This window comes from Symphalangus syndactylus, chromosome 5 (genome assembly GCF_028878055.3).
Source record: "Symphalangus syndactylus isolate Jambi chromosome 5, NHGRI_mSymSyn1-v2.1_pri, whole genome shotgun sequence".
In the NCBI taxonomy this organism is placed as follows: Eukaryota; Metazoa; Chordata; class Mammalia; order Primates; family Hylobatidae; genus Symphalangus; species Symphalangus syndactylus.
Window position 1 is genome coordinate 153,934,174 of NC_072427.2, and position 12,429 is coordinate 153,946,602.

Consider the following 12,429-nt stretch of genomic DNA (forward strand, 5'->3'; position numbering starts at 1 on the left):
AGCAGCTGTTGCTATGAAAACCTTCACTTTTTTTTTTTTTTTTTTTTGAGACGGAGTCTCGCTCTGTGACCCAGGCTGGAGTGCAGTGGCGCAATCTCAGCTCACTGCAAGCTCCACTTCCCAGGTTCAAGCGATTCTCCTGCCTCAGTCTCCTGAGTAGCTGGGGTTACAGGTGTGCACCACCACAGCCAGCTAATTTTTATTTTTTATTTTTTTTGAGACGGAATCTCGCTCTGTAGCCCAGGCTGGAGTGCAGTGGCATGATCTCGGCTCACTGCAGCCTCTGCCTCCCAGGCTCAAGCAATTCTTCTGCCTCAGCCTCCTGAGTAGCTGGGATTACAGGCATGCACCACCACACCCGGCTAATTTTTATATTTTTAGTAGAGACAGGGTTTCACCATGTTGGTCAGGCTGGTCTCGAACTCCTGACCTCATGATCCACCCACCTCAGCCTCCCAAAGTGCTGGAATTACAGGCATGAGCCACCGTGCCCAGACTAATTTTTGTATTTTTAGTAGAGATGGGGTTTCACCATGTTGGCCAGGCTAGTCTCGAACTCCTGACCTTGTGATCTGCCTGCCTCGGCCTCCCAAAGTGCTGGGATTATAGGCGTGAGCCACCGCGCGCAGTTGAGAACCTTCACTTTTTTTTTTTTTTTTTTTTTTTTTTTTTGAGACGGAGTCTTGCTCTGTTGCCCGGGCTGGAGTGCAGTGGCGTGATCTCGGCTCACTGCAAGCTCCGCCTCCCGGGTTCACGCCATTCTCCTGCCTCAGCCTCTCCGAGTAGCTGGGACTACAGGCGCCCGCCACCACGCCCGGCTAATTTTTTGTATTTTTAGCACAGGCCGGGTTTCACCGTGTTAGTCAGGATGGTCTCGATCTCCTGACCTCGTGATCTGCCCGCCTCGGCCTCCCAAAGTGCTGGGATTACATGTGTGAGCCACCGCACCTGGCCAAGAACCTTCACTTTTAAGTTTGCAGTATTAATGCTGAATTAACAGACTGGCATACTTATCTATGACACAGGTAATGAAGGAAAAAAAAGAACACCTCAGTAGACTCAACAAGGGTATCACAAGTAATGACTAGCAAGCAACGTTTTTTGAAAAATGTAGGCATAGTTTCAGGCACAAGAAACGCTAAACGAAATAGCTTACTTTTACCTTAGACTTTCCCCAAATTATGTGATTTCATTCCTACAAGGACAAGAATCACAGCTTACTACCAGCCATGCAAATGTCATTTTAGGAGTACACACAAGTTTTACCCAGTATCTTAGTTCACATTTGTCCCAATTAATTAAGTCTACGTATAATTTAAAAGGGAAAACTAGATATGTCAATTTTGTTTTCCTTCTAACTAATCCAAAGTCAAAACTATTCACTTTACCACATGAATTAACTGAATACAGTTAATTGAATCTTTTATTTATAATTATAAATTGGAACACACTTTCTCACTTAATACCTATTATGTCCCTCCCATACCTCTCTACAAAGTAGAAGTATTTTCTGGAAGACAATAATCTGCTCATTAAGTAGGTAGTTAGAAAAAGCAACGATCTGCAACTACTGAAATTCTTCTCTGTGTATTTCTCTTTTGGGTTACAAGAAAGCACTTCTCTGGCTATTTTCCCAAATAAACTGGGTAAGCCTTGGGAAAGTCACTGCTTAAATCCCACTTTCTGACAGCTTCTCTTCCTCCGTAAATGAATTATTGAGAGCCATGTCTACTTCCATCCATTACATAATACACGTCCATCATGGGACCTGTTTTCTGAACAAGAAATAGCTTAAATGACACTAACTGATAAATAGGGCCAGTGAATACTGTAATCTAATAGGGAGCAGGAATCCAGAAAAGAAGATTCTGATTTACAGTGCTAAGTTGTGAAAGAGTGATGTGAAGAACATTGAACACTGCTTACTCTTGGTAATATATCCGTACAAAGTGAGACAACTGCCCCCAAAATGTGTTTAAAGCACTTGACTCCAAGAACATTTCTCAGAAATTGAGGAGCCTACCAAACAAAAGAGTTCCATTTAAAGTGTTTCAATAAAGACCGCAAGAAATATAACTGCAAATGAGAAATAAAATTTCATCAATTTAGCATTGAACACAAAATGTCTAAAAGTCAAGGTCTACTGAGCAACACGCTGTAAAAGACGGTTGTACTTTAAAACATTTAAGCATTTTTCATATAATTAGCTCCAACAGAACTATTCAAATTGTTCACTTTATCCACCCAAACCAGTCAACCACAACCACCTGCAACTATTATTCAGAAACGTGCCTTCCAAAGCAACCACCTGACTCTGGGGCCTTCTCTCAAGGGGCCAGGATAAAGCCCGTAAAAGGGTGGTATAGAGATCTTTTAGGCATAGGGGGGAAAAAAACTGGAAGACACCACCTTGAAGGAGCTAAGTGTAATGCGACCCAAATGGTGGCTACCAGAACGAAGTTGTCTAAACCGAAGATCTCCCTCTTCTTGGGTGTAAAACTTTCAGATACATCCACGCTCACAATTTACCTGAGCCAAAGTAAGGGGATCCTCTTCCGTCTCCGATCCCCCACCCACCCCGCCAGAAGAAAAAAAATCGAACCCTAAAGTAGAAACGTGAGATCCAGTGCAATGAAATAGGTTCTCCAACTGCCTCAAAGGCAACATGCACAGCTCATCGTCCTTTTGAAATACAACACTTCATCTTTTATCTCACCATTTCATCAAAAAGAAAAGAATCATCTTCAGCATTTTACATCACTCACCTAACCCAAAGATCCACCCTGACCGCACCCCAATTTCATGGCTCCCCAATTTCTCCGTCTCCCCACTACCTCGTCCGCAGCTTCACTAGTCCTAAGCCTCCCACCCTCCTCTCCCCAAGTGCCCAGAGCCCCAGTCCCCAGTCCCCCGCCTCCCGCCCCAGGATCCCCACATCTACCGCCTCGGCTCCCGCCCAATCCCGGAGCCCGGCTGGGTGGAGCCCGTGGGTGGGCGCCGGTGGTCTGGGTGGGGCCCGTCCCTCCCCACCCCCGGGCTGGCGAGGAGGGGGAGGGGGTCGCGAAGCCTCACCGACAGCTCCGCCCCTCCCCGGGGGCGCGTTGCCCTGCCCAGCCCAGCCCGGGCCGTGAGCAAGAAGCTGGGGAGGAAAGGCGAAAGCCTCAGCACTAGCGACAAGGGGGAAGCTCTGGGTCCCGCGCGACTTTCGCGCTGCCGCCGCCGTCTCACCGTCCTCAGGGCTGCCGCTACTGCTGCCGCTGCCGCCCGGGCACCACCGCCGCCGCCGCCACTACCACCGCCGCCGCCACTACCGCCGCCGCCGCCGCCGCCACAGCACGGCCCAGGCGCCCGCGACGTCACCGCGCCCCGCCCCCTGCGCGAGACATCTAGCCCCGCCCCCAGCCCCGCCGCGGCGCGCAGCGCGCCTCCCCGGGCTCGCAGCTCGGCTGCCTCCGTTTCCCTCAGCCTCCCGGGAGCGTGACGCGGCGGCCCGGGGGCCTCCGGGCGCCTTCCGGGGCACGCGGGTGAGGAACTGGGAAGCGGGGAAATTCGGCGCCACGGCGGTCGATTAGCACCGAAACAGAGTGATGGGCGCGGAGCGTCCCTGCATTCACACACACACACACACACACCACACACTCACACACACGACCCCTGCGGCCACGGGAGGGGAGAGCCGGGGTCGGCTCCGCGAGCGCAGGGTGGCGCTTGTCTCTTCCCGCTTGCCGTAGGAAGTGGACGCTGGAAGCCCGAGGAGCCGCTTCGTGTCTTCCCAAACCTCAGTGGCGCCCCACCCCCTTCTTCTCGGGGCCCGTTACGCCCGGAGCCGCCTAGCGCCGCGGGAGCAGCGCCGGGATCGACCCTGGCTGCTGGGGGAACGCTTTCTCCCAAGAAAGCTGGTTTTTTGCCCCTTAGCTTCGCGGAACGTGGTCGCGAAATCAGTGGTCATCTGACCTGAGGCTCGCGGGGCTGCGCACACGGGCATCGCCGAGGACCCCAGCAATGGACGTCGTGTTCTGTGGTGATCCCGCCAGGACGCAGGGGAGCGTGGGCGGAAATCAGTGTCCACGTTCCGACCCTGCGCTGTGCTCAACACTGATTCGGGAGCTGTTTATTTAGCCTCCGACAGCTAGGCGGGTCGGCGGGCGGCTGGGGCCTGGTGCAACCCGATTTTCTCGTGCGGACTCGCAGCCGGTTTTGCTTTTGTTTTGTTTTGTTTTGTTTTTTTTTTTTGAGCCATGCAGAGGGTAGCTACAGCCATTAATTTAAGGATGTAGATAAGCTATCTCTAAACCAAGAAAGTAAGAATGGTGTGAATTATATTTATTCCCAGCCTTCCAGTGTTTATTAAAATAATTTTCCATGTCCTTGAGAGGAGTTAAAAGCCATCATTTTACTCCTGCTTACCTCCGCCACCATAATTAACCACTTTATACTGCCTCATAATCCCATTAACAGATTCCAGTCGCTCCTCAGCGTTCACATTCATTCACTCACGAGTTTCTACTGTTTCATCCTGCCCAGACTCTAATTGTTCCCTCCCAGGATCGACATGCACTTGGATCATTGCAGTTCCTGGGCCTGCTGTCATCTCTCCCTTCAGTACTTCCCACATATGACTACCAACTGTTAGGAGGATGTGCTGCCAGACCAGCATTTCATTTCTTGGACATCCGGCTATTTACCCAGGAAAAGTCATCTTTTGACTATTTTTCATGACCTTTCTCATCTGACTCGTGATCTGCCCATCTTGTTACTCCCTAGCAGTGTGGTAAGGTAAGAGAAAATTCAACTAGGAGTCAATAGATCTTTCTGTTCTCATTCTTCCACTGTCTACTTGTGTGACCTCGGGCAAATCACTCGACTTGTAGTCTTACTTAACTGTGAAGTGAGGTTTGAAGTAGGTGTCTGAGATACATCATGTCCTTAAAATATGTGGATCTGGAGAGTTAAGTTGCTAAGCGCTATGTTATACACGGAAATACTATCCTAACACAGATTCAGATTTTTATTTTTTATTTTTTATCACCACACTGGCAAAAAGTATTATTTCCTGCCCTGCTCCAGATATCTTTTTTAAAACCTACATTAAGGATTTTTTATTAAAGCTAGCTAACCGAGCACATGTATTTATTGCCTCTTCTTCCTGAGACCCCATAAAATAATGAGAAATAAAAATGATACAAAATAGAAAATGAGAAGGGGGACATCGGAAGATAATTTTTTTTTATTTGACATGCAAAAATTAAGTGTGGTCTGACAAAATAAAATGGAGAAACCCGTAATGTAGAATGGGTGTAGAGGGTGCTGCAGAAAGGAAGGGGGGCCTTTCAGCCCAGAAATGCTTTAGGGAGACCGAGATTTGGAGATAACTACCAGACAGAGCAAGAGTGAGAAGCAGGGTTGAGAACAGGGAGACTAAATAAAGGTCTATATAAGGAAGAGCAGAACCCTCCCTATATCTCAGATACAATATCTAGGCATTTATCCAGGCTAAAATTAAGCGTTCTGATAATCTGGGGAGATTTGGGTTAACTGAGTATTGAATGACCTAAAAGTAAAGTATTCTTTATCCTAGCACAATAGCTGGTTTCCTACCCACCCACTTTAAAGTGTAGTTGGGCAAGTTGGCAGGAACTTCCTGCTATGGTTTGGATATGGTTTTTTGTCTCTACCAAATCTCATGTTGAAATTTGATTCTCAGTGTGATAGTATTGGGAGGTGGGTCCTGATGGGAGGTGTTTGGGTCATGGGGGCAGATTCTTCATGAAGGACTTGGTGTCATTCTTACAGTAGTGAGTTCTCACACTTGCAAAACTACATTGGTTATCAGGAGAATGGATTTGTTCCTTCGAGAGTGGTTTGTTGTTAAGCCAGGACTCACCTCCTGTTTGATTTCTCTTTGCATGTGCACAGACACTTTTCCTTGACCTTCTCTGCCATGTTTTGATGCAGCACAAAAACCCTCACCAGAACTGAGCAGATGCTAGTGCCTTGCTTCTTGTACAGCCTGCAGAATTGTGAGCTAAATAAACCCGTTTTCTTTATAAATTACCCAGCCACAGGCATGCCTTTATAGCAACATAAAATAGACTAAGACACCTCCCAAGTTCACAAGACTCCCCATCAGCATTCCAACTGCCTCATCTTATGTATGAACAGACAACTAAGCGTTATTAGATATTTAAGAAAAGTCTCCAACATGGAGTGTGGGGGGAGATAAACAGAAACTTCAGAGAATTTAGAAAGGAAAACCTAATTAGTATACTGGGATACTCAGATGAAGTAACAATCCAAGGTTTAAAAGTAGATCTTGAAATTTAAAATAAATTGCCAAATTATAAATTTAAAATATTGAAAGATAAAGTCACTGAACTTTTAAAGAAAATAAAAGAAGCCTGGGCAACATAGCGAGACCCTGTCTCTATAAAAATGTTTTAAAACTTAGCCGGGTATGGTGATGTGCACCTCTGGTCCTAGCTACTCAGGAGGCTGAGGTGTAAGTATTGCCTGATCCTGGGAGGTCAAGGGAGCAGTGAGCCAGGATGGTGGTGCTGCACCCCAGCCTGGGTGACAGCGAGATACCTTACTTCAAAAAAGAAAAGAAAAAGAAAATAGGGCTGGGTGCGGTGGCTCGCGCCTGAAATCCCAACACTTTAGGAGGCCAAGGCAGGCAGATCGTTTGAGCCCAGGAGTTCAAGACCAGCTTGGGCAACATGGCAAAACCCTTTATCTACAAAAAAATACAAAAATAAGCCAAGTGTGGTGACATATGCCTGTAATCCCAGCTACTCAGGTGGCTGAGGTGGGAGGATGGCTTAAGCCCAGGAGGCAGAGGTTGCAGTGAGCTGAAATAACACCAATGCACTCCAGCCTGGGCAACAGAGCCAGACCCTGCCTCAGGAAAGAAAAAAAGAAAAGAAAAAGAAAACAGAATAAATATACAAAGAGGTGGAAATTGTGAGAGAAAATAAGATAAAGAATTAGTTCAACAGGACTAATATCATGTGAGAAAGAGAAAACAAAGTCAATGAAGGACAGAAAATTATTGAAAAAATAATGCAAGAAAATTTCCTAGAACTGAAAGAATCCACTAGTACAGAACTAAAAGAAAAAAAAAATTCAACCATGTGAAATGTTTGAACTCTAAATATAAAGAAGATTCTAAGTTTCCAAAGAGGAAAAAAAGGAGCCCATAAAAGGACAGAAATCAAACTGGCGGGCCAGGCATGGTGGCTCACACCTGTAATCCCAGCACTTTGGGAGGCTGAGGCGGGTGGATCACCATGTCAGGAGTTTTGAGACCAGCCTGGCTAACGTGGTGAAACCTCGTCTCTACTAAAAATACAAAAATTAGCCAGGCATGATGGCGGGCACCTGTAATCCCAGCTACTCAGGAGGCCGAGGCAGGAGAATCACTTGGATCCAGGAGGCGGAGGTTGCAGTCAGCTGAGATTGTGCCATTGCACTCCAGCCTGGGCGATGAGCAAAACTCCGTCTCAAAAAATGAAAATAAATTTAAAAAAAGAGTTACTTAAACGTGTGCTCAAGCAAAATGAGGGAGAAATCGGTATCTGACAACATCCAGTAATCACTAGATCCAATTCAGGAAAACAGTGAAGGGAAGTCCCAGAAACTAAGTTAGATTGGAACAGAAGGGTAGGAGTTCTGGGAGAGAAAACTCCTGGAAAAGAGAAAATTAAACAGAATAATTAGTTACTATGATTAAAAAAAAAAAAAAGCTTGGAAGATGCTGCTTTTAGGGGTTTCAACTTTTACACCCAACCTATTAATGAAGCATAGCTAGTCTTGCTATTGTTAAAACAGTTTAGGCCAGGCACAGTAGCTCACATCTGTAATCCCAGCACTTTTGGAGGCTGAGACAGGAAGATCACTTGAGGACAGGAGTCAGAGACCACCCCAGGCAACACAGCAAGACCCTGTCTCTACAAAAAAAATTTTTTAAATTACCCGGAAATGGGTAGCACACACCTGCAGTCCTTAGCTACTTCGGAGGCTAAGGCAGGAGGATCCCTTGAGCCCAGGAGTTCAAGGTTGCAGTGCACTATAATGGTACCATTCTCCAGCCTGGGCAACAGGGTGATGAGACCCTGTCTCAAAAATAAAGACAAGAGCAGGCTGGATGTGGTGGCACACTCCTGTAATCCCAGCACTTTGGGAAGCTGAGGCAGGAGGATTGCTTCAGGCCAGGAGTTCAAAGCCAACCTGGGCAACATAACGAGACCCTGTCTCGTTATGCCTGGAGACTCATTTGAACCTGGGAGGCAGAGGTTGCAGTGAGCCGAGATTGCGCCATTGCACTCCATCCTGGGCAACAAGAGTGAAACTCTGTCTCAAAAAAAAAAAAAAGGCCAGGTGCATTAGCTCACGCCTATAGTCCAGCACTTTGGGAGGCCAAGGCGGGTGGATCACCAGGTTAGGAGTTTGAGACCAGCCTGCCCAAGATGGTGGAATACTAAAATACAAAAATTACAAAAATTAGTTGGGCGTGGTGGTGGGCGCCTGTAATCCCAACTACTCAGGAAGCTGAGGCAGGAGAATCGCTTGAACCTGGGAGCCGGAGGTTGCAGTGCGCCAAAATTGTGCCATTGCACTCTAGCCTGGATGACAAAGCAAGACTCCATCTCAAAATAAATAAATAAATAATTTTTTTAAAAAAAAGTGGTGTTTGAACAATTGAATATCACATGCAAAAGAATGAAGTTGAAGCCATACCTCACATATATGAAAATTAGCTCAAAATGAATCAAAGACCTAAGTGTAAAGCTAAAGCTAAAATACTCATAGAAGAAAATATAGGTATACAAAAAATTAGCCGGGTGTGTTGGCGGGCGCCTGTAGTCCCAGCTACTTGGGAGGCTGAGGCAGGAGAATGGCGTGAACCCAGGAAGCGGAGCTTGCAGTGAGCCGAAATCACGCCACTGCACTCCAGCCTGGGGGAGAGAGCGAGACTCCGTCTCAAAAAAAAAAAAAAGAAAAGAAAATACAGGTATAAATCTTCATGACTTTGGATTAGGCAATAGTTTCTTAGCTGTGAGACCAAAGGACAAGTAACAAAAGAAAAAAATTGAGACCAGGTGCAGTGGCTTCATTCCTGTAACCTGAGCACTTTGGTGGGGCCGAGGCAGGAGGATCACTTGAGCTCAGGAGTTCAAGACCAGCCTGGGCAACATAAAGAGACCCCCATGTCTGCAAAAAATTTAAAAGATTAGCTGGGCATGTTGGCATGCACCTGTAGTCCCAGCTACTTGTGAGGCTGAGACAGAAGGATTCCTCAAGCCCAGGAGATCAAGGCTGTGGTGAACCATGATTGTGCCACTGTACTTTAGCCTGGGTGACAGACCAAGATCCTGTCTCCAAAAAAATAAAATTAATTGGACTTCATCAAAATATAAAACTTATGTATTGGCCAGGCGCGGTAGCTCACACCTGTAATCCCAGCACTTTGGGAGGCCAAGGCAAGGCGGATCACGAGGTCAGGAGATCGAGACCATCCTGACTAACACGGTGAAACCCCATTTCTACTAAAAATACAAAAAATTAGCCGGGCGTGGTGGCAGGCGCCTGTAGTCCCAGCTACTCGGGAGGCTGAGGCAGGAGAATGGCGTGAACCCGGGAGGCGGAGCCTGCAGTGAGCTGAGATCACGCCACTGCACTCCAGCCTGGGCGACAGAGCGAGACTCCGTCTCAAAAAAAGAAAAGAAAAGTTTCCCAACTGGTTTTTGTGTTTTCTTCCCCTTTCCCCCGTTGATTTAAAAGCTAGGTTATATTCTGTCACTTTCTTGTGCAAAATTCTCCAATGGCTTCCAGTCTCACTCAGAGTAAAATCCAAATTCTTAGGATGGCCTATAATGTCCTACAAAATTTGCCCCCTTATTGACTCTTTGACCTCATCTGCTAGTCTCCTAGCTCATTCTGCTCCAATTTCCCCAGTTTCCCTACTGTTCCCCCAACCATGCCAGGTGTGCCCCCACCTCAAGAGCAGCCCTTCTAATGGGCACAGTTTTCTGCCAGGTTGCCTCAAGGCTTGCTTCCTTACTTCCTTCAGGTCTCAGATGTCACCATCCCTGAGCCTTCCCTGGTGCCCCTGTGTGAACAGCCATTTCCTCATGCACTTTCTGTCCCCATATCCTGTTTTATTTTTCTCCATCTGATACACTGTGTGTATTTATATATATGTGTGTGTGTGTGCTATGCTTGCTTATTTTCAGTCTCCCCCACTGAAATGTAAGTTCCATGAAAGAAGACTTTCTTGTATTACCTGTTTCACCCCTAGTGCTTGGAACATAATAGGCACTTGAAAAGCATTTCCTGAATGAATACATAAACAAACAATATTGCGTATTAGGGTTGCCTCGAGATTTGTGCTAATTCCTTCCATATTTTGTGATTAATTCCCCTCTACCTACTCCCAAAATGAGATTATTAAATCAAACGGTAGAGGTACTTTGGGAGGCCAAGGCAGGCGGATCACGAGGTCAAGAGATCAAGACCATCCTGGCTAACACGGTGAAACCCCATTTCTACTAAACATACAAAAAATTAGCCAAGCGTGGTGGCAGGCGCCTGTAGTCCCAGCTACTCGGGAGGCTGAGGCAGGAGAATCGCGTGAACCCGCGAGGCGGAGCCTGCAGTGAGCTGAGATAGCGCCACTGCACTCCAGCCTGGGCAACAGTGAGACTCTGTCTCAAAAAAAAAAAAAAATTACCAAATAGCTTTCAAAAACAAAGCAATTATGTAGAGAGTATCATATGAGTTATATGATGTTCTTGTTAAGCATTGTACTTTTAAACTTTTTCACAAATTTTATAGAAAAGACTAGCAAAATTTATTATCTTTCCATATTTATTTACAACCAATAATAGTACTTTTGAATAAATAATGTAATTTTTTTAAAGTATTTAAAAAACTAAAATCTTGTCCAAAGGCTTTCTCAGGTTTATTCACCTTTTTGGCTGTAATCTGACCATGGCTGCCTGTAACCAAAGGTGAACTTACTAATCCCACTCTGCACACTGCTGCTTATTTTCCTCCGTTAAGCGCAATACCTGCCTCCCCAGTTCACGACTCTATGTCCTATATATTAGCTTATCTTTATATCTTACTATATAATTCTCACATTAGAGGAAAAGGCAGTCTTTTCTGGCTCAATGACTATGTTTTTAAAAAAAAAAAAACATGCCCTTCCCCACAATGTTTTCTGTATCCTCTAATAATATGAAACAAAACAAAAGGTTGATTAAATGAACATATATATTGGTTGCGTCATAGTCACCCCAAGGGAAATATTAGGTCCCAGTGAAAGTAAAGACATATAGGTTCCTTTTCTTCTCCAACCAAAGGAGCTTGCTGCTCAGATTTCAAAATCTATATTTTGCATATAGATTATCTATATTTTATCTTTGCATATGCAATGATAAAGTTCCATGGAAAAAAATGGTGACATATGCACATAAATCCCCTTCTATATACATACACTTTGACTCTTAGAAACAGCTACTATATAACACAATCAAGTATCAATTTATTGCCTGTCTCTCTCTCTCTACGTGTATATTTTTTTCAAAGTCTCAGCAAGAGATGTACCTGGCTTTGGTTATTGATGAGAAAAGTACTTAATATAACATTCAGTTTGCTATGATACCCTATCCAAAATAGCTCAGTTGTTAGTTCACTTTCTTCAGATACCTCCTTGTCTCATGAACCACCTACTTGCTCCCAAATGCCATTCTGAACAACCATTTGTAACCACCTCCTCCCAAATGCCTTCTCCCAACTGCCTTTCTAAATCAATGTTTCACTGTCCTAATTTCTCACTGTTCTTTGCAGTTGTCATTTTAACCTAAGAGCTAATTATCTTTGCCAAACACCATTCCTAATAGGCCAAACTTTCAAAATGATAAAAGAGTCTTAGGAAGTCTTTTGGTAAAAAGAAATGTTCCCTTATTTTTGGTTATTAGTATTTTGTTTTTTATTTTCAACTATGGATAGTTTCTTGACTGCCTAAGATGGTGTACATAAAAATCCAGTAACCACCCTCATCAGCAAAATGAGATAATAAAACAATCCCAAAAGGAATGTGAGTAGGACTAAATTATGACTTTTGTTTTTTTTTTTTTTTTTGAGACGATGTCTTCTTTTGTTGCCCAGGCTGGAGTACAGTGGTGCCATCTCAACTTACTGCAACCTCTGCCTCCTGGGTTCAAGCGATTCTCCTGCCTCAGCACCCCCCTGCCCCACACAGGTAGCTGGGATTACAGGCACCCGCCACCACGCCTGGCTAATTTTTGTATTTTTAGTAGAGGTGGGGTTTCGCCATGTTGCACAGGCTGGTCTCGAACTCCTGACCTCAGGTGACCCACCCACCTCCGCCTCCCAAAGTGCTGGGATTACAGGCATGAGTCACTG

The 12,429-nt window shown here is 45.5% G+C and overlaps 2 protein-coding genes across 11 annotated transcripts in view; one reads left to right on the top strand and one right to left on the bottom strand.

Annotated features, from left to right (window-relative positions):
* The window catches only part of ERC1 (ELKS/RAB6-interacting/CAST family member 1), a 490,329-nt gene extending 486,150 nt beyond the window's left edge, over positions 1 to 4,179 (bottom strand). For 3 of the 9 annotated variants that reach the window (XM_055281164.2, XM_063639867.1, XM_055281165.2), the window contains exon 1: positions 3,955 to 4,081. The gene's annotated coding sequence lies outside the window, so the exon portion shown is untranslated. Of the gene's footprint in view, positions 1 to 3,072; positions 3,368 to 3,954 lie in introns of those variants that run through there. The other 6 variants (XM_055281162.2, XM_055281160.2, XM_055281161.2 and 3 more) reach the window with 5 other exon arrangements.
* RAD52 (RAD52 homolog, DNA repair protein) overlaps positions 3,402 to 12,429 on the top strand; it is a 68,390-nt gene continuing 59,362 nt past the window's right edge. Inside the window, exons 1-2 of one of the 2 annotated variants that reach the window (XM_055281175.2) lie at positions 3,402 to 3,524; positions 4,546 to 4,776. The gene's annotated coding sequence lies outside the window, so the exon portion shown is untranslated. Of the gene's footprint in view, positions 3,525 to 4,131; positions 4,302 to 4,545; positions 4,777 to 12,429 lie in introns of those variants that run through there. The other variant, XM_063639913.1, reaches the window with a different exon arrangement.